This window comes from Rhinoraja longicauda, chromosome 13 (genome assembly GCF_053455715.1).
Source record: "Rhinoraja longicauda isolate Sanriku21f chromosome 13, sRhiLon1.1, whole genome shotgun sequence".
Lineage (NCBI taxonomy): Eukaryota > Metazoa > Chordata > Chondrichthyes > Rajiformes > Arhynchobatidae > Rhinoraja > Rhinoraja longicauda.
Window position 1 is genome coordinate 1,782,582 of NC_135965.1, and position 27,563 is coordinate 1,810,144.

Genomic DNA, 27,563 nt, shown 5'->3' on the forward strand with positions numbered 1-27,563 from the left:
GTCCGGATGCTCCGGTTACCTCCCACGTTCCAAAGACGTGCAGAGTAGGGAGTCTACCTGCTAGCTGTGTGCCCCTGTCGCAGGTTCGAGGAAGACTGAGCCTCCGGAACAAACTCGAGAGCATCTGTGCCACCGTGTGGTCAAGACTGGGCTGCCGGCCAGAAGGCGTAGACAGCCAGCGCTGACTAAACCGAGACTAAAAGGGAGTGGCCAGGGCAAACCTGAAATGCCAGTGCCTCTTCCTGGCTATGGACAATGAGGGACTGCAGCCATACACAGAGGCAAAGGCTGAGCCACTAGGATAAGCCTAAGACCGCCAGCACCCTCTCTCGGGCAAGGGTGAACTGCAAGGAGAAGCCTGGGATCGCCATAGCTCCTCCTTCGAGACAAAGACTGAGTTCATAGAGTCATAGAGTGATACCATGTGGAAACAGGCCCTTCATAGAGTCACAGAGTGATACAGTGTGGAAACAGGCCCTTCGGCCCAACTCGCCCACACCAGCCAACAATGTCCCAGCTACCCTAGTCCCACTTGCCTGCACTTGGTCCATACCCCTCCAAACCTGTCCTATCCATGTACCTGTACAACTGTTTCTTAAACACTGGGATAGTCCCAGCCTCAATTACCTCCTCTGGCAGCTTGTTCCATACACCCTCCACCCTGTGTGAAAAAGTTCCTCAGATTCCTATTTTAAATCTTTTCCCCTTCACCTTGAACCTATGTCCTCTGGTCCTGGATTCCCCTACTCTGGGTAAAAGACTCTGTGCATCTACCCGATCTATTCCTCATGATTTTATACACCTCTATAAGATCTCCCCTCATCCTCCTGCGCTCCATGGAATAGATACCCAGCCGACTCAACCTCTCCCTGTAGCTCACACTCTCTAGTCCTGGCAACATCCTCGTAAATCTTTTCTGAACCCTTTCAAGCTGGGGCAAGGCCGAGATTGCCAGTGCCACTGTACACCCTGATGGTGAGGTATGGACCTTCTTACCACTGTAAGTGAAACACATCATGTCAGTTCATCCGACCGCAAGTGTCGGTGGGGTCACTGCTGAACTCGGTCTCATCCCACGTCTCGTAAACCTCCTCTGCCCCCTCTCCAAAACCCCCACATCTTTCCGATAATGGGGCGACCAGAACTGCACACAAATGCAGCCTAACCAAAGTCCTATAGAGCTGCATCGTGACTTCCTGACTCCTGTACTCAGTGAATGCCCCTAGCAATGAAGGCAAGCGTACCACACATCTTCATTATCACCATATTCTGCATGGCAGGCTGCTCTGGAAGGTTACATGGCATAGGATCTGGGGAGAGCAAGCTGACTGGATGGAGAATTGGCTTCATGGAAGGAAGCAGAGGGTGATGGTGGAAACAACCCTTCTGTTTTCAGTCTGAAGGAGAGATGTGCCTCAGGGATCAGTGCTGGTCCATTGCTGTTTGTGGTTTATAGCAACGATTAGGATGAGAATGTAAATGGCATGATTGGTAAGTTTGCAGATGACACCAAAGTGGGTATTTAGATTTAGAGATACAGCGCGGAAACAGGCCCTTTCGGCCCACCGTGTCCGCGCCGCCCAGCGATCCCCGCACATTAACACTATCCTACACACACTAGGGACAATTTACACATACACTAAGCCAATTAACCTACATACCTGCACGTCTTTGGAGTGTGGGAGGAGACCGAAGATCTCGGAGAAAACCCACGCAGGTCACGGGGAGAACGTACAAACTCCGTACAGACAGCACCCGTAGTCAGGATTGAACCCGGGGAAAGAGCTGTAAGGCAGCAACTCTACCGCTGCGCCACCGTGCCACAGTTATAGTTACAAATAAGTATAGTTACAAATGAGGATAATCAATGCACTCCAGAAATTGGTATCTTAGTCTGGATCAGCATTGGGACTTAACAGTTCAACAAAAGTGCCAATAATCAATGTTAACCGACAAGATTACCGGGCGGCACGGTAGTGCAGCGGTAGAGTTGCTGCTTTACAGCGAATGCAGCGCCGGAGACTCAGGTTCGATCCTGACTACGGGTGCTGCACTGTAAGGAGTTTGTACGTTCTCCCCGTGACCTGCGTGGGTTTTCTCCGAGATCTTCGGTTTCCTCCCACACTCCAAAGACGTGCAGGTATGTAGGTTAATTGGCTGGGTAAATGTAAAAATTGTCCCTAGTGGGTGTAGGATAGTGTTAATGTACGGGGATCGCTGGGCGGCACGGACTTGGAGGGCCGAAAAGGCCTGTTTCCGGCTGTATATATATGATATGATATGATAAAACCTCCATTAAGCTCTTACACAAACACAATGGCCCCACAACTGCCCAACAATTGAGTGTTGGAAGCAGCATATAGGACTTGTCTCTTCAACAACTCTGCTCAGAATTTGAGGTCAGATTTAAAAGAACGTAGTGACTCCATCTGGTAATCTTGTAACTACTCCATAAATAAGCTGTGGCACGTGAGTTCACCCTACTGCAAGTGTGTCAGTGTAGACGTTGCCGACCCGGCTTCATCCGCAACGCCACAAGAGATGTGGGCCAAATGTAGGTGGGACTCGCCTAGATGGGCAATCTTGGCCGGCATGGCATGTTGGACTGAAGGGCCTGTTTCTGTGCTGTGCGACTCTATGACTCAATCATGACTCTATGACTAGATAGAGCTCTTAAGGATAGCGGAGTCAGGGGATATGGGGAGAAGGCAGGAACGGGGTACTGATTGAGAATGATCAGCCATGATTACCTTGAATGGCGGTGCTGGCTGCGCCACCGTGCTGCCCCAATGGTGGCATTGCCTGGTGTTCATGCCTGTTTTCCAGCTAATGATTTATTTTTATTATTAGGCACCCAATTTATTCTCTCACATTATAGTAATGGGTCCATTGTGAGGCATGAACTGTCCCAGTGGCTCCAGTCCAAGCCATTTCCAAGGATCAACTTCAGCATGTTTTGGGTGGGTGGCCAAGCATTTTACGGAATAGCTGTTGTAGTTGTCTCAGTTGTGTGAACACACCACAGCACCTGGTTGCCACAGACGTAGGCTGACCCAAAATGTACACAGGAAATTTAGAGGCCACAGTCTAAGAATAAAGGGGAGGCAGAATCAAGGGATATGGGGAGAAGGCAGGCACGGGTTACTGATTGTGGATGATCAGCCATGATCACAATGAATGGCGGTGCTGGCTCGAAGGGCCAAACGGCCTCCTCCTGCACCTATTTTCTATATTTCTATGTTTCTATGAAATGCTCCCTATTTTAAATTACACTTGTGGTATTGGCATTTTTGAATCATTGTTGCTGGGATATATATCATTCAAAAACATTGATATACACCTGTATATTCCTCCTTCCCATATCCTATTACCTACCAGTCCTGAAATGCAACAAAAGTTCTGACAAATAATATAGTGAGGTATGAAACTGGTGCCACTGGGAAATTGGGTACTGGTCCAATTTCCACCCAAATCCTGTTGTTGCTGAGATACAAGAAGTATTTGGTTCCATTGAAACTGCGACCTTTAAGGGCCCGTCCCAGTTAGGCGATTTTAAGGCGACTGCCGGCGACTAGGTTATGGCCACACGTTTGCTGGGGTGTCGCTGGCATGATCGTGAGGAGTCAGTCTTCAATGAGTCGTAGCAGATCTCGGCTCGTCGCCGAAAAAGTTACCTGTTCTAAATTTTTCGGCAACAGCTGGCTTGTCGCCAATGATGGTAGCTTGTCGTGGGCGCTGTCACATGTTGTCGCCAGGTGTGGTACGTTATCGCCTACTGTCAAAGGTGACAGAACTGTCAAAACCTGTCCACACAGGTTCAGCTGCAACAGCCAGCTGTGGAATGGGGGTGGAGACCGCGATGCTGTCAGAGGGGGGCGGACACCTGACCTGGAGATAAACTCAAGAAATGTACCCGACCGAGGAAAACGGCCTTTGGTGTTAGGGAAGAACAGAAGATTATTTGACGATAGACACGAAATGCTGGAGTAACTCAGCAGGACAGGCAACATCTCTGGAGAGCAGGAATGGGTGACGTTTCGGGTCATAAGAAGGGTCTGAAGAAGGGTCTCGACCCGAAACGTCACCCATTCCTTCTCTCCAGAGATGCTGCCTGTCCGGCTGAGTTCCTCCAGCATTTCTTGTCTATCTTCGGTGTAAACCAGCATCTGCAGTTCCTTCCCACACAGAAGCATATTTGATGCACGCTGGAAAAGCGACATTGAACTTATCACTGTTTGACCAGCGCGTAACGCTGCTATAAATTAACTCCCAATTATAATTTATTGAATTTAATATTTCTAGTCTAACCGTGACCACCCGTGGGATCCACATCGGGCTGGCACCAACGAACAGGAGCAACACACCAAGTGTAGGGGGAATTCAGAGGTCAGGCAGCATCTGTGGAGGAAATGTAAATGAAAACATTTCTGGTCGGATCCCACCATCAGTCTGAAGAAGGGTCCCGATCTGAAACATCATCTGTCCCCTCTCTCTCTCCCCCCAGATGCTGTCTGACCTGACCCTCTGCCTGTCTCCACCAGTTTGTGTTTACCAGATTTCAGCATCTGCAGTCTGCTGTATCCATTCAGGAGAAGGACCAGACCTGCCGTTTCCTTAAGTACGAATGAAATTCGCTCCGTACCCCCAGCAAACCCCACCCCGTCTCCCCAGATTGTTCTTGCCGGGGTAATACTGCCTGTTGGTGCATCGGTCCTTCGTTCCCAATAGACAATAGACAATAGGTGCAGGAGGAGGCCATTCGGCCCTTCGAGCCAGCACCAGCATTCAATGTGATCATGGCTGATCATTCTCAATCAGTACCCCGTTCCTGCCTTCTCCCCATACCCCCTGACTCCGCCATCCTTAAGAGCTCTATCTAGCTCTCTCTTGAATGCATTCAGAGAATTTGCCTCCACTGCCTTCTGAGGCAGAGAATTCCACAGATTCACAACTCTCTGACTGAAAAGGTTTTTCCTCATCTCAGTTCTAAATAGCCTACCCCTTATTCTTAAACTGTGGCCCCTTGTTCTGCACTCCCCCAACATTGGGAACAGGTTTCCTGCCGCTAACGTGTCCAACCCCTTAATAATCTTATACGTTTCGATAAGATCTCCTCTCATCCTTCTAAATTCCAGTGTATACAAGCCTAGTCGCTCCAGTCTTTCAACATATGACAGTCCCGCCATTCCGGGAATTAACCTAGTAAACCTACGCTGCACGCCCTCAATAGCAAGAATTGACATTTCTAAAAGGCTTCACAGTGAAGAGATATCCTCGGCAAAATGGGAGGCTTCTGGCACCACAGGTCAACCTCTCCACATTTTATGCTGCTGATTGATTCTAGCGGAACTGGACTGAGAGAATAATGGTCCAGACTTGTATTTGCACACACCATGTATGTTTTGGAAAAGCGTGTCCTAATATTAGGCCAGACAATGAGGAATATCTTAATGTTGTCTTTGAAGAGCGGCACGGTGGCGCAGCGGTAGAGTTGCTGCCTTACAGCGAATGCAGCGCCGGAGACTCAGGTTCGATCCTGTCTACGGGCACCGTCTGCACGGAGTTTGTACGTTCTCCCCGTGACCTGCGTGGGTTTTCTCCGAGATCTTCGGTTTCCTCCCACACTCCAAAGACGAACAGGTATGTAGGTTAATTGACTGGGTAAAATGTAAAAATTGTCCCTGGTGTGTGTAGGATAGTGTTAATGTGCGGGGATCGCTGGGCGGCGCGGACTCGGTGGGCCGAAGGGCCTGTTTCCGCGCTGTATCTCTAAATCTAAATAAATCTTTAAAAAAAGGCAAACAAAAGCATATTACACACAATTAAAATACTTTACAGCTGTGATGATCTCAAATGAATAAAACTGCAATTAAAATTAGCAACCTAATGCTACTCGCTTCCCATTTAAAATAGGTAATTAAAAGCTCACAAAAGCGCAGCATAAAAGGCATCGTGCCTAATATGTCATCGGTTGTCGTAGCTTGTCGTGGTCACTGTCGTAGTGGACATCCTAGGTCGCGAAGTCCGGGTCGCCGGTTGTCGGCAGCTTGCCGTTGCCAGGTGGTAGGTTGTCTTAGCTTGTCGCGGGCATTGTCGTGGGCATTGTCGTAAACATTGTCGTAGGATTAAAAAATTATCGGCGATCTGCTACGATCTGCTACGATCTGCTACGACTTTGACAGTGGCCGGCAGTCACCTTAAAAATCGCGTAACTGGGACAGGCCCTTTATGATTTAAAGCAGTCAACACATACATTGTGCTTTTCATATTCTTTCGCTGACAATATTCGCGCTCTGCCGCTCAGGCATTGGCTAAACAAAGCACGTCCATAGTAACGTGTTTTTGACATAAATGGTATTCCTCACTAGATTTTTTTAGATTTTTTTTAGATTTAGAGATACAGCGCAGAAACAGGCCCTTCGGCCCACCGGGTCCGCGCCTGTCTCCGGCGCTACATTCGCTGTAAGGCAGCAACTCTACCGCTGCGCCACCAGTGGCCTAAATGAAGTCCCATGACTGAACCATGGTCAATCTCCAGTTAGACAGGTAAAATAACAATGAATTCTGGAAACACGAAGCAGGACAGACAATACCTATGGGAAGAAAAGCAGTTGATGTTACAGATGTGGAATTTTTATCATCAGGTTAACTGTTTCTCTTAGTACACATATTGCCTTACTGTGCCTTTCTGTCACTTTCTGTTTTATTTCAGTTTTCCGGGAAGACTAGTCTCTGATTTTCATTTCCTGTTGGACAGGAAGGGGTACTGTGAAAGGATTTAGTTAGATCAAACATCTGGCTTTTATTCCTCTCGCCAAACTGGGCAAGTCTTCTGAAGTTAACAAATTAATACAACGGTTAGACGGCAGATTTGTTGAAAATGCAGCTTTTACTTAATGAAATGCATATTCCCACTGCTCACACTGTGACTCCTTGTTCTGCACCGAGACCTCCAGTTCAACTATTGATACACCAGCCAGCAGCATATTTCTGACCCAACCCATTCAAAATGGAAATTTGCAAAATGCAAAATACAAATGTGCGCAGCGATAGAGTTGCTGCCTTACAGCGCTTGCAGCGCCAGAGACCCGGGTTCAATCCTGACTACGGGTGCTGTCTGTGTGGAGATTTACCTTCTCCCCGTGACCTGCGTGCGTTTTCCCCGAGATCTCCGTTTTTTCCCCAAGATTTTCGGTTTCGTCCCACACTCCAAAGACGAACAGGGTTGTAGATTAATTGGCTTGGTATAAATGTAAATTTTCCCTAGTGGGTGTAGGATAGTGTTAATGTGCGGGGATCGCTGGTCGGTGTGGACCCGATGGGCCGAAAGGGCTTGTTTCCGCGCTGTATCTCTAAACTGAACTAAATTAGATTCCACCGGGAATGCAAGTGGTCAGAAGATACCCCTGCAATAAGGATTTGCCACATTTCCTGGTCGCTCATTTGTGTAAACAAATGAAGCAATCGGGCATGGGTAATACTTTAAATGTTTAGGGCCTGGATTAACATTGGGCAGCTTACAACCCAGCGGTATGAACATTGATTTCTCTAACTCCGTAACCCTTGCATCCCCTCTCTCTCCATCCCTCCCCCACCCAAGTCGTACCAGCTTCAAAGTCGTCTTGTTGAGTCTGTAAATCATTTTCACCTCGGCCACAACTACCAATGGCCTGTTTTCTTTATCATCGTTACTTTTTTGCATATCTGTCATTCATTTGTTCTACATCTCTCTACATCACCGTCTATATCTTTTGTTTCCCTCTTCCCTGACTCTCAGTCTGAAGGAGAGTCTCGACCCAAAACGCCACTCATTCCTTCTCTCCAGAGATGCTGCCTGTCCCGCTGGTATGTCTGCGCTGCCCAGCAGCTGCGGCTCGCCTGCCTTCCGTTTGTCTTTTGTGTTGTTTGTTGTTTTTTGCCTTAATTGTAGTGTTTAGATGTGATGTAGTGTTTTTTGTGGTTGTGTGTTACGTGTGGGGGGGGGGAACTGTAAAATTGTCCCTTCCGAACGGAGACGTGATATTTTGTTTTCTGGGTGGTGTCTCCGTTCCCGCTGCGGCCTACCATCGGCCAAACACCTGGAGCTAGCGGCCTCCAGCTGGGACCACCTGGGCGCTGGTCCGCAGAGCCCATGGACCGGACTTACCATCTGCGGAGCTGGCTGCCTTCAGAGGCTGTGGTGGCGCTGTGGGAGCGGCAGCGACTCGTCTCCGGAGGCCCCGGAGGCTTCAGCCGCGGGCCGTGTGAACGTCGGAAGCCCGCAGGCCCCTGGGTGGGGGCGTCATCGGGAGCTCCGGCAGCGGCAGCATCTTTGCCCGCCTCGAATCGCGGGGCTTGGGTCGGCTCACCGCGGACCTTTCACCGTCCGGCACGGCCTGGAGTAGGCCGTGGGATTTTCTCCGCCCGGCGTGGGCTTCAATGTCGGGAGCCACGACCGCCCCGACGTGGCAACTTCAACAGCTTGACCGCCGGAGAAGACAGCAGGGGAAGAGAAAAGACATTCTGGCCTTCCATCACAGTGAGGAGGTGACTGGAGGAGACTCACTGTGATGGATGTTTCTTGCTTATTTTTGGATGTTTCTTGCTTATTTTTATTGCTTATTTTTATTGGTCTTATTGTTGGACTGTAGGTAATCTTTCATTTCACTGCACATTGATGTGTATGTGACAAATCAATTGACTATTGACTATTGAGTTACTCCAGCTTTCTGTGTCTGTTTTTGGATTAACATTTCCAATTATCCAAATTTAAACAGATGGAACCATGCTTTTTCAGGTCACTACATTTTAGTGCAGTACAAAAATCTCCAACACCAGTTATTTAATTTGTTTTGCCAGATTGCCTGCATTTTGTTAACCAAGTAAGACTAACATTTCCAACTACAAATTAGTGAGAAGAATTTAAATAATTCACAGTTGAGAATCCCTTGTTCCATTAAATTTCTGCCAGTTTGTAAAAATCTCTGCAGATATTCATCTAATTATCACTTAAGCAGAATAGTCAAGTCCACAACCAACACTATCAATATTATAAGCACTAAACACTAGGACAGAAAAGGTGCAGAGAAGATTTACAAGGATGTTGCCAGGATTTGAGGGTGTGAGCTACAGGGTGAGGTTGAGTAGGCTCGGGCTTGGAGTGTAGGAGGATGAGGGGTGATCTTAGAAAGGTGTATAAGATAATGAGGGCAATAGATAAGAGTAAATTCACAGTCTTTTACCCAGACTAGGGGTAACAAGAACCAGATGATGGAGGTTTAAGGTGAGAGGGGAAAGATTTAATGGGAACTGGAGGGACAATTGTTTCACACAAAGGGTGCGGGGGTATATGGAACGAGCTGTCAGAGGAGCTAGTTTAGGCAGGTACTAGAATAGTGTTTAAAAGGCATTTGTTTAGAGATACAGAGTGGAAACAGGCCCTTCGGCCCACCGAGTCCACTCTGACCAGCGATCCCTGTACACTAACACTATCCTATACCCACTAGGGACAATTTACACATATACCAAGCCAATTAACCTACAAGCCTGTACGTCTTTGGAATGTGGGAGGAAACCGAAGAACTCGTATAAAACCCAGGCAGTCACGAGGAGAACGTACAAACTCCATTTATTCACAAAATGCTGGAGTAACTCAGCAGGTCAGGCAGCATCTCGGGAGAGAAGGAATGGGTGACGTTTCGGGTCGAGACCCTTCTTCAGACTGATGTCAGGGGGGCGGGACAAAGGAAGGAGTACAAACTCCGTACAGACAGCACCCGTAGTCGGGATGGAACCCGGGTCTCCGGTGCTGCAAGCGCTGTAAGGCAGCAACTCTACCGCTGCGCCACCGTGCCGCTCAAATCTATGTCCAAATGCCACCGTGTCGGCATTTGGACCTCGATAGGAAAAGATTTGGGGGATATGGGCCAGGATAGGTGGGACTAGTGTAGATGGGGCATGTTGGTCAGCATGGGCATGTAGATGGGGCATCTTGGTTGGCATGGGCATGTAGATGGGGCATCTTGGTTGGCATGGGCATGTAGATGGGGCATCTTGGGTGGTATGGGCATGTAGATGGGGCATGTTGCTGTTTCTGTGCTTCATGGCTCTGTGACTCTATAACTAAGTGGGGATAAATGGGTCCCTTTCAGAATGGCAGGCAGTAACTAGTGGGGTACCGCAAGGCTCGGTGTTGGGACCGCAGGTATTCACAATATACATCAATGACTTGGATGAAGGGATTAAAAGTACCATTAGCAAATTTGCAGATGATACAAAGCTGGGTGGCAGTGTGAACTGTGAGGAAAATGCTATGAGGTTGCAGGGTGACTTGGACAGGTTGTGTGAGTGGGCGGATGCATGGCAGATGCAGTTTAATGTGGATAAGTGTGAGGTTATCCACTTTGGTGGTAAGAATAGGAAGGCAGATTATTATCTGAATGGTGTCAAGTTAGGAAAAGGGGACGTACAACATGATCTGGGTGTCCTAGTGCATCAGTCACTGAAAGGAAGCATGCAGGTACAGCAGGCAGTGAAGAAAACCAATGGAATGTTGGCCTTCATAACAAGAGGAGTTGAGTATAGGAGCAAAGAGGTCCTTCTGCAGTTGTACAGGGCCCTAGTGAGACCGCACCTGGAGTACTGTGTGCAGTTTTGGTCTCCAAATTTGAGGAAGGATATTCTTGCTATTGAGGGCGTGCAGTGTAGGTTTACTAGGTTAATTCCTGGAATGGCGGGACTGTCATATGTTGAAAGACTGGAGCGACTAGGCTTGTATCCACTGGAATTTAGAAGGATGAGAGGGGATCTTATCGAAACGTATAAGATTATTAAGGGGTTGGACACGTTAGAGGCAGGAAACATGTTCCCAATGTTGGGGGAGTCCAGAACCAGGGGCCACAGTTTAAGAATAAGGGGTAGGCCATTTAGAACAGAGATGAGGAAAAACTTTTTCAGTCAGAGAGTTGTGAATCTGTGGAATTCTCTGCCTCAGAAGGCTGTGGAGGCCAATTCTCTGAATGCATTCAAGAGAGAGTTAGGTAGAGCTCTTAAGGATAGCGGAGTCAGGGGGTATGGGGAGAAGGCAGGAACGGGGTACTGATTGAGAATGATCAGCCATGATCACATTGAATGGCGGTGCTGGCTCGAAGGGCCGAATGGCCTCCTCTTGCACCTATTGTCTATTGTCTATTGTCTAAGTAGACAAATCTGATTTGTGGTATTCACCTTTTTATCAACAGCTATAGTTTTATTTTTAAAAACACTATTCAATGTTTGTCTCTATGGCAACTTCACTTTCACAGATTTCATCAATATTGTAGCGACCATAGAGAATGGTCCAGGTCGTCGAACCCTCAGATTGGCCAGCGAGGTCACGTGTGAACGCAACCATGGGGATTGGTCCAGGGAGCGACATCGCTGATTGGCCAGCGTGGTCATGTGCGCTTTTGGCGCCCAAAATGTTCAGTTCGGCGAAGTCTTCGAAGAAGACAGTAAGTTTTTGATGGTTGTCCTTTACCTTGTTGTTTAACTCTGTATTCGAATATTGCGGCTGCAATAAACTTCTTCTACAACCAACAAGTTTTCGGACTCGCCATATTGGTGACCCCGACGTGATCTGGACGATCACCGACTATGCAGGGACACGACGCCTCGTTGTTGATTGCCGCGCCTGGCACACCGGAGTTAAGCGCGGAAAGCGTTCACCTTCCGTTGTTTTGGACACATTCACCGCAATCTTGGTTTGTCCACACCGAAGCTCAATTTCATATAAAGAAGATATCGGACGACTCCACGATGTATTACTACCTCGTCAGCGCTCTATCACCGGAGACGACCACACGTGTGATGCGGTTCATCGTTAATCCGCCTGCGGAAAGCAAGTACGAGGCCATGAAGAAAGTGTTACTGCGAACCTTCGGGTTTAATAGGCATGATTGCGCTGCAAGACTTCTGCACCTACCGGACCTCGGAGATCGACGGCCTTCCGTTCTCATGTCCGAAATGATGATGCTAGCCGGTGAGCATACGGATTGCCTTATGTTCGAACAGGCATTCCGAGAGAAGCTTCCTGAGGATGTCCGACTGCTGCTCACGGATTGTTCTTTTAAGGACCCCGAAGCATATGCAGCGAAAGCGGACGCGCTCATAGCGGCTAAAAACAAGGCAAGCGGTTCGATCAACAAGGTCTCGACATCAGTGACCACGCCACAGCGACATCAAGATGACGCCGCATCTCCCGCCAATTCTCCGAAAGCCCGCCAAAAAGATCCGCACAAGCGCGGCTGGTGCTATTATCACCTACGATGGGGTAGCGAATCCCGCAACTGCCGCTCACCTTGTACCTTCGCGGGAAATGCCTCGGCCGATCGTACATAGGGGCAGTTACGATTGGCCAGAACCGACGCCTCTACGTCCATGATCGATTCACGGACACAGAATTTTTGGTGGACACGGGAGCCATCGTCAGTATAGTGCCGCCGACCGACCTCGAAACCAGAACGGGTAAGACAGGTCCCACCCTCATCGCGGTTAATGGCAGCCCCATTCGCACTTTCGGTACACAGAAGATGTCCCTTGTGTTAGGCCTCCGCACGTACGAATGGCCATTCATCATAGCCGACGTCAGACAAGCGATCCTGGGCGCAGATTTTCTCTGGGCTTTTTCACTGGTCCCTGATGTCCGTGGTAACGACCTCCGACCCTCCGCCGGAGAGGAGCCCGTCGCTCCGACAATCGCCTCCCCGCCCAGCCCTACTGTCCAGGCCGTCGTCGCGGCCCCTGACTCGTATGCTGAGATCCTGGCGGAGTTTCCAGAGCTGCTCATCCAACGTTTTGACACGCCTTCGGCCAAGCACGGCGTGGTCCATCACATCCGCACCGAAGGCCCTCCCGTTTTCGCTCGGGCCAGGAGACTACCGCCAGACAAACTGGTGGTGGCACGGGCGGAATTTAGGAAGATGGAGGAAATGGGAATTGTCCGTCAGTCTGACAGCCCGTGGGCCTCGCCGTTGCATATGGTCTCCAAGGCATCTGGGGGGTGGAGACCATGTGGCGATTATCGGCGTCTCAATGCTGTCACCACGGCTGATCGCTACCCCATACCGCACCTACAGGACTTTTCGTCTGGGCTGGAAGGAGCGGTGGTGTTCTCCAAAATCGATTTGGTGCGAGGATACCACCAGATTCCGGTGCGTTCGGAGGACATACAGAAAACTGCAATGATTACTCCGTTCGGGTTGTTTGAATGGTTGCGTATGCCTTTCGGTTTAAAGAACGCGGCACAGGCTTTCCAACGACTGATGGACCGTGTGGGCCGGGGTTTACCCTTTTTGTTTATTTATTTAGACGACATCCTGGTCGCCAGCCCCTCAGTGCAGGAACACCAGGTCCACTTGCGGACCGTGTTCCAGCGGCTCCAAGACCACGGGCTCATTATCCAACCCTCCAAGTGTCAATTCGGCCTCCCTTCTCTTGATTTTCTAGGGCACAGAATTACCCCTGCCGGCGCCTCCCCTTTGCCCGAGAAGGTGGAGGCTATCCGGGCATTTCCCAGGCCCACCACAGTAAAAGGACTACAGGAGTTCGTAGGTATGGTTAACTTCTACCATAGGTTCGTTCCGGCAGCTGTGCGGGTCATGCGCCCGCTCTTCCAGTGCCTTGCGGGAAAACCGGTAGAGTTGACATGGTCCCCGGCCGCAGAGTCGGCTTTTACAGCAGCTAAGGCAGCCTTGGCAGACGCCACCATGTTGGTCCACCCGAGCCCCTCCGCCCCCACGGCCCTGACGGTTGACGCCTCTGACGTGGCGGTGGGCGGGGTCTTGGAGCAGCAGGTCGGTGGCCGTTGGCAGCCTTTGGCGTTTTTCAGCCGGCAACTAAATTCGGCTGAGCTGAAGTATAGCGCATTTGACCGAGAGCTTCTGGCCCTCTATTTAGCTGTTCGTCATTTCAGGTACTTCCTCGAGGGCCGCCCATTTGTGGCCTTTACGGACCACAAACCATTAACATTTGCATTTTTCAAATTGTCTGACCCATGGTCGGCCCGCCAGCAGCGGCACCTGACTGCTATCTCCGAATTTACCACCGATGTCCGTCATGTCGCGGGTAAGCTTAATGCCGTTGCTGACGCCCTGTCTAGACCTGCTTTTCCCCCTATTTCGGCGGTGGACTGCGAGGTGGATCCCCAGGAGCTTGCGGAGGCACAGCTTCTAGCGGATACCGCTTCGGTATACCAGTCCACCACTTCGGGATTGAAATTGGCTCAGGTAGCCTACGGGTCGGAAGGCACAAAAGTCTGGTGCGATGTTTCTCTTCCCCGTCCCAGGCCGGTAGTACCGCCCTCCCTTCAGCGCCGGGTTTTCGATGCCATTCATGGGCTGGCGCACCCGTCCATCCGCTCCACCTCTGCTTTGGTAGCAGCTCGGTTTGTCTGGCATGGCCTACGGAAACAGGTAGCGGGTTGGGCGCGTTCCTGCGTTCCCTGTCAGACCGCTAAAGTCCAGCGCCATGTACAGGATTTCGAGGTCCCAGTAGTTTGTTTTTTCCACATCCACGTGGATTTAGTCGGGCCTTTGCCTTCCTCCCGGGGCTACACCCACCTCCTCACGGTGGTGGATCGGTTCACCCGGTGGCCAGAGGCTTTCCCATTGTCTGATATTTCGTCAGCGTCTTGTGCCAGGACTTTGGCCCTCCATTGGGTAGCTCGTTTCGGGGTCCCGGCAGTTATTACCACTGACAGAGGGCCGCAGTTCACTTCGTCCCTCTGGGCCGCGCTCGCAGAACTGTACGGTTCCAAGTTACAACCCACTACTGCATATCACCCCCAGGCAAATGGACTTGTAGAAAGGTTCCACCGTCAACTTAAGGCGTCCCTCAGTGCAAGGCTTGAAGGCCCGGACTGGCTAGACCAGCTCCCCTGGGTTCTTTTGGGCATCCGGACTGCTCCTAAGCTAGATCTCGGTGCGTCGTCCGCGGAGCTAGTATATGGCTCGACACTTCGAGTACCCGGAGATTTGTTTCCAGACCCTTCAGACCAGCTGCCTACAGTCCCTTCAGTGTTAGCATCTCTCCGGGAACGGGTGGGCTCCCTGGCTCCAGTTCCGACTTCACGTCATGGGTGTCCCATGGTACATGAACCGCCTTCCCTGAAGGACTGTGAGTTTGTTTTTCTGCGAAAAGATTCCCATCGCGCCCCGTTGCAGAGGGTCTATCAAGGGCCGTTCCGGGTTTTGCGTAAGGGAACGGCTACCTTCACCTTAGACATGTGCGGCAAGAGTGAGCTCGTCTCGGTGTCCCGGCTCAAACCTGCACACTTGGATCCGGATCAACCAGTCCTGGTCGGTCAAACCCCTAGGAGAGGCCAACCTCCGTTAGTTCCGCTCAGCCCAGGACCCCCCGTTCCGGCAGTTCCTCCAGGACCCCCCGTTCCGGCAGTTCCTCCAGGACCCCCCGTTCCGGCAGTTCCTCCAAGTCCGGAACCCCCGGCTCCTGTGGTTCAGGCTGTCCCTCTCCGTACTCGTTATGGTCGCGAAATCCGGCTCCCTGCTAGGTTCCGTACCTCGGGTTCTGGGGGGGGTCATGTAGCGACCATAGAGAATGGTCCAGGTCGTCGAACCCTCAGATTGGCCAGCGAGGTCACGTGTGAACGCGACCATGGGGATTGGTCCAGGGAGCGACATCGCTGATTGGCCAGCGTGGTCATGTGCGCTTTTGGCGCCCAAAATGTTCAGTTCGGCGAAGTCTTCGAAGAAGACAGTAAGTTTTTGATGGTTGTCCTTTACCTTGTTGTTTAACTCTGTATTCGAATATTGCGGCTGCAATAAACTTCTTCTACAACCAACAAGTTTTCGGACTCGCCATAATATCAAGTTTTAGATTATTTTAAAGCAAGGATTAACATTCCACAGCGCTATGATAGTGTGTCTATTTTAGAAGAAAGGTGCCCTGATGTTCTTTGTTTTGCGTTGACTGATATTAGAGCACTGTAGACAGCAGTATGATGGCCATTGTGCAATGAGGCAGTCACTACTGAGCTGATCCCACTCAATCATTGGCTTGAATGGTTTTATATATGTCAGACACATTTTAAACTATTCAATCAGATGTTGGGTGGAAATCTATAAGTTTCATACTTTCATTGATAGAAGTAGATCTGTGCCCAAGCAGTATCACACCAAGTTACCATACAAATACCAATAGCAAACCAAATGAAGCATTTTACTACACTGATGGCAGTGAACAACAAAACATCACACGAGGCCATGGATAAACAAGGGGAGTGTTTACATGGGGATCTACCCTGCCATGATCCTGCTGCACCATGAGCGAGCATTCCTCCGAGAGGGAATTACTGTATTGAAGTCCACAGAACAGCAGTGATTGGAAAAAGGAGGCTCTTCAGAGCATCTGTGGAGAAACAGAGTTAGCATTTGTTTGCTTTTTGTGTCCATCTTCGGTTTAAACCAGCATCTGTAGTTCCTTCCTACACATAACAATAGACAATAGACAATAGACAATAGGTGCAGGAGGAGGCCATTCGGCCCTTCGCGCCAGCACTGCCATTCACTGTGATCTGGGCTGATCATCTACAATCAGTAACCCGTGCCTGCCTTCTCCCCATACCCCCTGACTCCACCAGGCCCCAGAGCTCTATCTAACTCTCTTTTGAAAGCATCCAGTGTATTAGCCTCCACTGCCTTCTGTGGCACAGAATTCCACAGATTCACAACTCTCTGGGTGAAAAAGTTTTTCCTCAACTTCGTTCTAAATGGCCTACCCATTCTTAAACTGTGGCCCCTGGTTTTGGTCTCCCCCAACATCGGGAACATGTTCCCTTCCTCTAGGGTGTCCAATCCCTTAATAATCTTCTATGTTTCAATAAGATCCCCTCTCATCCTTGTAAATTCCAGTGTATACAAGCGTAGTCGCTCCATCTCAGGCCAAGGACCTATCACCACAACTGTAAAAGTGGAAGACGTGAATGGGAATAGAAAGCTGACTACCAGGAAAATCTGTAATCAGCCAGAAGAAAAGTTTCAGAATCCAATAATGGTGAAAAATGATATAAAAATAGTTGAGTTTAGTTTATTGTCACGTTTATTGTACAGTGAAAAGCGTTTGTTGTGTGATATCCAGTCAGCTGAAAGGCATTAAGTGATTACAATCGAGCCATTTACAGTGCATAGATACATAATAAGGGAATAACGTTTAGCGCAAGGCAAAGCCAGTAAAGTCCGATCAAGGATAGTCCGAGGGTCAAAACTCTGGTAGGTAGTAGTTCAGCACTGCTCTCTGGTTGTGGTAGAGAGGGAAAAATATTTCATTAAAAATTGATACTCACAACTTAAACTTAATTGTTACAGGGTTATGCAATCAAATATGGAGAAAATTAATTTGGTGGGGAAGAAAATTTCTTAGAGACCACCTCAGCTTGGAGGCAAGATGAAAGTTCCACTCAGGTATAAACAAAGCAATCATTACTAAAAATGGGTGATCAGATATCGGTTACTGTACACCTTCACTTGAGAGCCAGAATTTACTGGAAGACATAGTTGACCACATCAATCAATCCAGGGATTGATTACAACTGGAGTCTGCGAAACAGAATTAAGTTTTTTATATTCTTCGAGGGAGCACAGTAAAAATGGACTAGTTTTGTTCCTGGGAGGCAGACCAAGAAGACTAGAGCCATATATATATATAATCTGGAACTCAGAAGGATAACAAGTGATCTCACTGAAAAGTACAACATTTTTGAGGGGCTTGCTGATGTAGATATAGAGTTGACATTCCTCTTGACTGAGGTGCCTGGAACCAAGAGGTGACATTCTAAATTAAGGAGTTGATCATTCAAGAGAGAAATGAGAGGACATTTCTTTACCAGAGGGTGGTAAACTCTGGAATCTGCTACTCAAGGACAATGAGTTTCTGTCATTAAGAATAAACATGGAAGAGATGGAGATGGACATCAGTCTGAAGAAGGGTCTCGACCCGAAACGTCACCTATTCCTTCGCTCCTGAGATGCTGCCTGACCTGCTGAGTTGCTCCAGCATTTTGTGAATAAATACCTTCGATTTGTACCGGCATCTGCAGTTATTTTCTTACAGGGAAGTGATGGATATAATTTTAGGTATTAATGGAATCAAGTGGTCACGTGTACCGAGGTACAGTGAAAAGCGTTTGTTGCGTGCTATTCAGTCAGCTGAAAGGCAATACGTGATTACAATCGAGCCATTTACAGTGCATGATAAGGGAATAACGTTTAGCGCAAGGTAGCGCAAAGTCCGATCAAGGATAGTCCGAGGGTCAAAAGTATGGTAGGTTGTAGTTCAGCACTGCTCTCTGGTTGTGGTAGAGAGGGGAAAATATTTTATCATAAATTGATACTTACAACTTAAACTTAATTGTTACATGGTTATGCAATAAAATATGGAGAAAATTAATTTGGTGGGGAAGAAAATTTCTGAGAGACCACCTCAGCTTGGAGACAAGATGAAAGTTCCACTCAGGTATAAACTGAGGACTCAGGTCTTAGTGCAGGAAGGTGGCAGCAAGGTATACAAAGACTGATGATCTTGTTGAAGGGCACAGCATGCACAAGAGACGGAATGGACAATGTGCTTCTGTTCCTGTGTTTTTCTCTCCACCTTTTCATGCACAGCACGGTACTCTCACTACCTTCCCATGTGCTGGGGTAGTGCTTGGAGCCAGGAAATTATAGTAATTACAAATGTACGGGAATGGTAGTGGCCTGATGGCCAACCCAACCCTGTCAAATGGATTGTCTTGGGCACCCCTCCAATCTCTTTGTTCTCTCCACCCCATCTCTTCTCTGCAACTCAAAACATGATTGTTCTCTCACCTTTCCAGTTGTGGTGCAAGGTCCTTGGCCTGAAATGTTAAGTGTAAGAGGAACTGCAGATGCTGGTTTAAACCAAAGATAGACACAAGAAGTAAAAAAATATTAACTCTATGTTTCTCTCTCCATAGATGCTACCTGACCTGCTGTGTACCTCCAACATTTTCTTTAATTATTCGAGACATTCCAGAACCAGGGGCTACAGTCTAAGAATAAAGGGGAGGCCATTTAAAACTGAGGTGAAAAAAAACTTTTTCACCCAGAGAGTTGTGAATTTGTGGAATTCTCTGCCACAGAAGGCAGTGGAGGCCAATTCACTGAATGAATTTAAAAGAGAGTTAGATAGAGCTCTAGGGGCTAGCGGAATCAAGGGATATGGGGAGAAGGCAGGCACGGGTTACTGATTGTAGATGAATGGCAGTGTTGGCTTGAAGGGCCAATGGCCTCCTCCTGCACTTATTTTCTATGTTTCTATGTATCTATTATGATATAATATAAGACAATAACTGCAGATGCTGGTACAAATCGAAGGTATTTATTCACAAAATGCTGGAGTAACTCAGCAGGTCAGGCAGCATCTCAGGAGAGAAGGAATGGGTGACGTTTCGGGTCGAGACCCTTCTTCAGACTGATGTCAGGGGGGCGGGACAAATGAAGGATATAGGTGGAGACAGGAAGATAGAGGGAGATCTGGGAAAGGGGAGGGGAAGAGAGGGACAGAGGAACTATCTAAAGTGGGATAGTAATCTTTCCGATTTCTCTGCCAGAGCCAGTTTAATATAGAATATAAGCTATTTCCTATTGCTTTTCCATTTCATTAACAGGTTACATAGTTATCCTGCAGTCTGGAATGTTTTTGTTGTCCCATTGTGCATTATCTCAACTGAATCACATCTCCACTGGTTCTAAGCTCAGTTCACATGATCTCAATTGTGATTCTGATGCAGCATAGAGTTCACATGTTCCTTCAACCAGAACTTCCCTCCCTGAGAAAGTGGAAAATAGTTTGACATTCAAATTACCAGCATGGACATTTCCATTAAATAAAAGGAAACCCGGCAATGAGGGACAGGATCCTTCTTGCAGTTTACTTCCATACAAGGAAACCAATTCTGGCCAGTTCTACACCAAAACCTTTCTATGCAGAACATGGACAGAAGTTGATCACATGCTCTAATGAGAGAGGGTATTCATGCAATACTTCTCCGTAGATTGTCGCCTTGTGGTGGTGGAGAAGCTTGTGTGGTCCTGAGATCCTGAGAGCGATGCCGTCTGGAGCTACGCTCCTGGTAGGATCACCCATGGCGGTAAGGTCGAGGGGGAGGTCCCTGACAAAGAGCAATCCAACCAAGACCTCAACGGTGGAACAGGTGGAGGATGGCGGCTGACTTTAGTGGAGCGTCACAGCGGCTGGGAAGGCGGATGGATGAAGGCTGCAGCAGAAAAGGGTCCCCGGTCGTCTTGGACTCCACGCCACTGGATCCTGACCCAGATCTGTCAAGGACCGTGTGGTGGCTGTCTGTGCACCAGTCTCCCCACATTAAACAAAGTCACGCACAGGCAAGATCCAACCAAATAGATATTGTTGTGAGTTTCAGTTTAAAAAAAAAGATTTTTTAGATTTTAGATTTAGAGATACAGCGCGGAAACAGGCCCTTCGGCCCACCGAGTCCGCGCCGCCCAGCGATCCCCGCACATTAACACTATCTTACACACACTAGGGACAAGTTTTACATTTTTTTTTAATTAACCCAGCCAATTAACCTACATATCTGTGCGTCTTTGGAGTGTGGGAGGAAACCGAAGATCTCGGAGAAAACCCACGCAGGTCACAGGGAGAACGTACAAACTCCGTACAGACGGCGCCCGTAGTCAGGATCGAACCTGAGTCTCCGGCGCTGCATTCGCTGTAAGGCAGCAACTCTAACACCACCGTGCCGTTAAAACATAATGATAACATATTAAATCAAACATAATGATAATATATTAAATCACGACATGCTGCAAAATCAAATTAATTATACTTCTTTTCCTTAAGCAAGTATTACATTAATTGCTTTACATTTAAAGTCATCAACAGTGCATAATCTTTACTGAATGGAATATTTACACTAGCACCTGAGGTTGATTACATTAAATTGTGACTGAATATCACTGTAAAATTCACCATTATATGTTTAAGGAAAGATTGTACAGCTTACATCTAAATTATGTTGCATTAATGCCCCCTGTGGAAATAAAGCTTTAATCACTTTGGCATTTTTAAAGAGCTTCGGTATTTCTCGTACAAATATCCTTTCATCTACAATTAATAATGTAAACGTTTACAGAGTTGAATTTTTATATCAACATTTAGTTCCTTGCTATAACTACAAATATGTCCCATTAACAGGCCATACTGCTCTGACTAAAACCAACCAGATGATCCTGCTGACTCTGAACAATTCCTCACCACAAGAGTTGTTAATGAAGCTATCTTGTTCTATTGTCAGGGGAAAATCGATAGTTTAGTTTAGTTTAGTTTAGAGATACAGCGTGGAAACAGGCCCTTCAGCCCACCGGGTCCGCACCGACCAGCGATCCCCGCACACTAACACTATCCTACACACACTAGGAACTATTTACACATACACTAAGCCAATTAACCTACAAACCTGCACGTCTTTGGAGTGTGGGAGGAAAACAAAGATCTCGGAGAAAACCCACGCAGGTCACGGGGAGAACGTACAAACTCCGTACAGACAGCGCCCGCAGTCAGGATTGAACCCGGGGAAAGAGCTGTAAGGCAGCAACTCTACTGCTGTGCCACCGTGCCACAGTTATAGTTACAAATAAGTATAGTTACAAATGAGGATAATCAATGCACTCCAGAAATTGGTATCTTAGTCTGGATCGGCATTGGGACTTAACAGTTCAACAAAAGTGCCAATAATCAATGTTTACCGGCAAAACCTCCATTAAGCTCTTACACAAACACAATGGCCCCACAACTGCCCAACAATTGAGCATATAGGACTTGTCTCTTCCACAACTCTGCTCAGAATTTGAGGTCAGACTTAAAAGAAGCAAAACCGCTTATATATATTCTGTCTGAAGAGTTACTGTGTAGGAAGGAACTGCAGATGCTGTTTTACACCAAAGATAGACACAAAACACTGGAGTAACTCAGCGGGACAGGCAGCATCTCTGGAGAGAAGGAATGGGTGACGTTTCTTTCTCAACCCGAAAGGCCACCCATTCCTTCTCTCCAGAGATGCTGCCTGTCTCGCTGAGTTACTCCAGCGTTTTGGGTTTATGATGAGTTACTGTGTTCCTCTTTACCTTCGTCAGAGTTTTGATCTAGCATCGGAGTGAAAGTTACTGGAAACTGATAGCTATGTTATATTTATATACAAACTGCTATCAGATCTCGACTCTCTCTATAGAACCTCTCAGCTGTACGCAGCTAATCATACTTCGTTCTTCAAGATAATACCCTCTTCAAAGTTTCACAGCAACAAAAGGTGCACTAGTCAAAATCCTGAGAATTATTTTATTTTCTTTTAGATGGTGATTTCAATAGATAATAGACAATAGTGCAGGAGGAGGCCATTCGGCCCTTCGAGCCAGCACCGCCATTCAATGTACAGTTTTGGTCTCCTAACCTGAGGAAAGACGTTCTTGCCTTAGAGGGAGTACAGAGAAGGTTCACCAGATTGATCCCTGGGATGGCGGGACTTACATATGAGGAAAGACTAGATAGACTGGGCTTGTACTCGCTGGAATTTAGAAGACTGAGGGGGGATCTTATAGAAACATATAAAATTCTTAAGGGGTTGGAGAGGCTAGATGCGGGAAGATTGTTTCCGATGTTGGGGGAGTCCAGAACCAGGGGTCACAGCTTAAGGATAAGGGGGAAGTCTTTTAGGACCGAGATGAGAAAACATTTCTTCACACAGAGAGTGGTGAGTCTGTGGAATTCTCTGCCACAGAAGGTAGTTGAGGCCAGTTCATTGGCTATATTTAAGGGGGAGTTAGATGTGGCCCTTTTTGCTAAAGGGATCAGGGGGTATGGAGAGAAGGCAGGTACAGGCTACTGAGCTGAATGATCAGCCATGATCATATTGAATGGCGGTGCAGGCTCGAAGGGCCGAATGGCCTACTCCTGCACCTATTTTCTATGTTTCTATGTTTCTATGTGATCATGGCTGATCATTCTCAATCAGCACCCCCTTCCTGCCTTCTCCCCATACCCCCTGACCTAACCTTAAGAGCTCTATCTAGCTCTCTCTTGAATGCATTCAGAGAATTGGCCTCCACTGCCTTCTGAGGCAGAAAATTCCAGTTTCACAACTCTCTGACTGAAAAGGTTTTTCCTCATCTCAGTTCTAAATGGCCTACCTACTACTTTCCTATCTACTAAAATGTAACATGTGTTGGGAATGTAACCAGCTGCCTTTCATTTATAAATCTGAAACATATTGATAATAGACAAAAATTCTAACTCATCCACCTTATCCCTCTTAATATCCCTTTTAATACCATATTTCCATCGCATATTCCAGCCAATACTAATGATTTCAAGACCGATTTATAGTTAACATTTGTCTGTTTACATAAGCTTCCACCTGGAAAATTACCTTCAACCTTCTACTTAGAAATTCTACCTAATTGCCAAGTTTGCTGCATTTCATTTGAAAATTCATTTAATGACAGTACAGTAATTTTACATTACAGTTTTTTCCACCTTATCAATTTTGTACCTTAGGTTTCCTTGTATTCAAACATGGGAATCTTCTCTCAAATTTTTCAAACTGTATCAGTGAAAAAAGTTGTCCTTCAGTCTGATGAAAAGTTGTTAACATGAAACAGTGAAGGCGTCTCTCCTCACATACGCTAGCTGACCTGCTGAGTGTTTCAGCTCTTTTTTCATAGAAACATAGAAACATAGAAAATAGGTGCAGGAGTAGGCCATTCGGCCCTTCGAGCCTGCACCGCCATTCAATATGATCATGGCTGATCATCCAACTCAGTATCCTGTACCTGCCTTCTCTCCATACCCCCTGATCCCTTTAGCCACAAGGGCCACATCTAACTCCCTCTTAAATATAGCTAATTAACTGGCCTCAACTACCTTCTGTGGCAGAGAATTCCACAGATTCACCACTCTCTGTGTGAAAAAAATCGTTCTCATCTCGGTCCTAAAAGACTTCCCCCTTATCCTTAAACTGTGACCCCTTGTTCTGGACTTCCCCAACATCGGGAACAATCTTCCTGCATCTAGCCTGTCCAACCCCTTAAGAATTTTGTAAGTTTCTATAAGATCCCCCCTCAATCTTCTAAATTCCAGCGAGTACATGCCGAGTCTATCCAGTCTTTCTTCATATGAAAGTCCTGCCATCCCAGAAATCAATCTGGTGAACCTTCTCTGTACTCCCTCTATGGCAAGAATGTCTTTCCTCAGATTAGGATATCAAAACTGTACGCAATCTGTTTTATTTTGATTTCCAGCATATGCAGTTCTGTTCTTACTCCCACCCCCATTCACAGCCTATTTGCTCTCACTCTGATATGATAGCAGCTGAAATTGGTCAAATTACCTTGCATTCTCGACAAACATTTTCAGTCAGAGAGTTGTGAATCTGTGGAATTCTCTGCCTCAGAAGGCAGTGGAGGCCAATTCTCTGAATGCATTCAAGAGAGAGCTAGATAGAGCTCTTAAGGATAGCGGAGTCAGGGGGTATGGGGAGAAGGCAGGAACGGGGTACTGATTGAGAATGATCTGCCATGATCACATTGAATGGCGGTGCTGGCTCGAAGGGCCGAATGGCCTGCTCCTGCACCTATTGTCTATTGTCTATTGATTGTCACTTTGCAAAACCACTCTTTGACAAGTGCTGAAATACTATCTACCTCTTTCGTGACCCTCGGACTATCCTTGATTGGACTTTACTGGCTTTACCTTACAATAAACGTTATTCCCTTATCATGTATCTGTACACTGTGAATGGCTCGATTGTAATCATGTATTGTCTTTCCACTGACTGGTTAGCACGCAACAAAAGCTTTTCACTGTACCTCGGTACACGTGACACTAAACTAAACTGATGACTGGTGAGAATTCATCTCATGAAACGCAGCAAACAATCCAATCTTTAAACATTCCTATCTTTAAACACCTGTAACCCGAAGAAGGGGTTTAAAATCAAAATGACACCCATCCATGTCCTCCATGGATAATCTTTGTTCTGCTGAGTTACTCCAGCACTTTGTGGTCCATTCAAAATTCCAGCATATGCGATTCCTTGTGTCTCCAACCCCTGTAACCTATTAGTCATAGAGAGATGTAGCATAGAAATGGTCAGTTTGGCCCAACAAGTCTGCCCTAAAGAGTAACCACCCATTTACATGAATCCTAAATCAATCCCAGTCTTATTGCATTCTATCAATTCACACCCTCCCCAACACTCTGCTTTCACCTCCACATTATAGAAAGGATGTGATAGCTTTGGAGAGGGTGCAGAGGAGATTCACCAGGATGCTACCAGGGATGAAGGGCCTCGGCTATGAGGAGAGACTGAGCAGACTGGGGTTGTTTTCCCTGGAGCAGAGAAGGCTGAGAGGGGACATGATCGAGGTGTACAAGATCATGAGGGGCATAGATAAGGTAGATGGCGGGGAACTTCTTCCACTGGTGGAAGGTTCAACAACGAGGGGACATAGATACAGGGTAAGGGGAGGAAGGTTTCGGGGGGGATGTGAGAAAGAACTTTTTCACCCAGAGGGTGGTTGGAGTCTGGAACTCACTGCCTGGGGTGGTGGTGGAGGCGGGAACACTCACTACGTTTAAGAGGCATTTGGATGGGCACTTGAAATGCTACAACATTCAGGGCTACGGTCCAAATGCGGGAAAATGGGATTAAAATTAGACTGTGTTTCGTAACGGGCGGCACGTACACGATGGGCCGAAGGGCCTCTTTCTGTGCTGTAGGACTCTATGACTCTATGACTCTATGACAACAGGGACAATTTGGAGTGGCCAATTAACCAACTGACCTTTAATTTAATTTAGCAATACAGCGCGAAAAACAGGCCCTTCGGCCCACCAAGCCCGTGCCGACCAGCGATCCCCGCATAGTAACACAACCCTACACACACGGGGGACAAGTTTTTACATTTACCAAGCCAATTAACCTACAATCCTGTACATCTTTGGAGTGTGGGAGGAAACCGAAGATCTTGGAGAAAACCCACGCAGGTCACGGGGAGAACGTACAAACTCCGTACAGACAGCATCTGTAGTCAGGATTGAACCCGGGTCTCCGGCGCTGCAAGCGCTGTAAGGCAGAAACTCTACCGCTGCACCACCGTGCCCGCACGGCACGTCTTTGGGTTAGAAGAAAAGATTGGAGACTCTGGAGGAAACACACCCAGTCACAAGGAGAATGTGCAAATTCCACTCACAGAGCACCAGAGATCACAATGGAGCCCAGGCCTGCAGTATTGTGAAGTAATGGCTCGGCTCGCTGCACCACTATGTCACCCTGTCCTCTCATCAATTCTCCACCCACATGCACAAGAAGCAACCATCTCTAGTCAATTAACCCACCAATCATGGTTTATGATGCTCTTGCCAAAGACTATCGAACTTGGAACATCTTGCCAACAACTGAACTGACCCGAAACGTCACCCATTCCTTCTCTCCAGAGATGCTGCCTGTCCCGCTGAGTTACTCCAGCATTTTGTGTCTACCTTCGATTTAAACCAGCATCTGCAGTTCTCTCCTACACACCTGGACTTTGAATCTCCTGAAGTCCCCAGATTATTAATCCTTTAGACTTAACTTTACTTAATTCTTGCATGTCGATTCATCTTTGTTCATTTTGAATCTTCTGCAGTCCTGATCTACTAGCTCCCTCATTGGTGACCCTCTGACTATCCTTGATCGGACTTTGCTGGCTTTACCTTGCACTAAACGTTACTCCCTTATCATGCCTGTCTGTCCTTTCTTCTTTTTGTTATGTTTCGATGTGTTAAAAAGTATGTTTTAGTGTTTTATGTGGGGGGGATGGGGGGGGGAGGGGTTTGGGGCAAACTTTTTTAAGATCTCTTATCTCGACGGAGATGCGATTTTTTTCGGTATGGAATCTCCGTCCGCACTGCGGCTTATCATCGAGGAGCTGGTGGCCTCTGCTGGAGACCGACGGGCGCTACAAGCCGCGGGAGTCTGTGGGACTTGAACATCGTGGAGCCTGCGATCCCTTTGCCGGAGACCGAAGCTCCAACCGCGGGGCCTGTGGACTCTAAACACCGTGAAGCCCGCGGTCTCTGGTGTGAAGAGGCCGACCCTGGAGCTCCACGCCACGGAGAGAGTTTCAACCGCCCCGACGCGGGAGTTTCGATCGCTCCAACGCGGGGGCTTGGATCGTCGGCTGCGGGGGCTCTGATCGACCCGACCGCGGATGGTTCAACAGCCCCGACCGTGGGAGAACAAAGAGGAAGCTAATTGAACTTTATTGCCTTCCATCACAGTGAGGAATGTGGAATCCGCTGTGGTGGATGTTTATGTTAACTTTTACGTGGCTGTGTGTCTTGTTGCTTTCCTTTCGCATGGATGTTTGGTAACTCAAATTTCATTGTACCTTAATTGGTACATGTGACAATAAACTGACCTTGAAACGTTAAATGGCTCGATTGTGATCATGTATTGTCTTTCCGCTGACAGGAAAGCACGCAGCAAAAGCTTT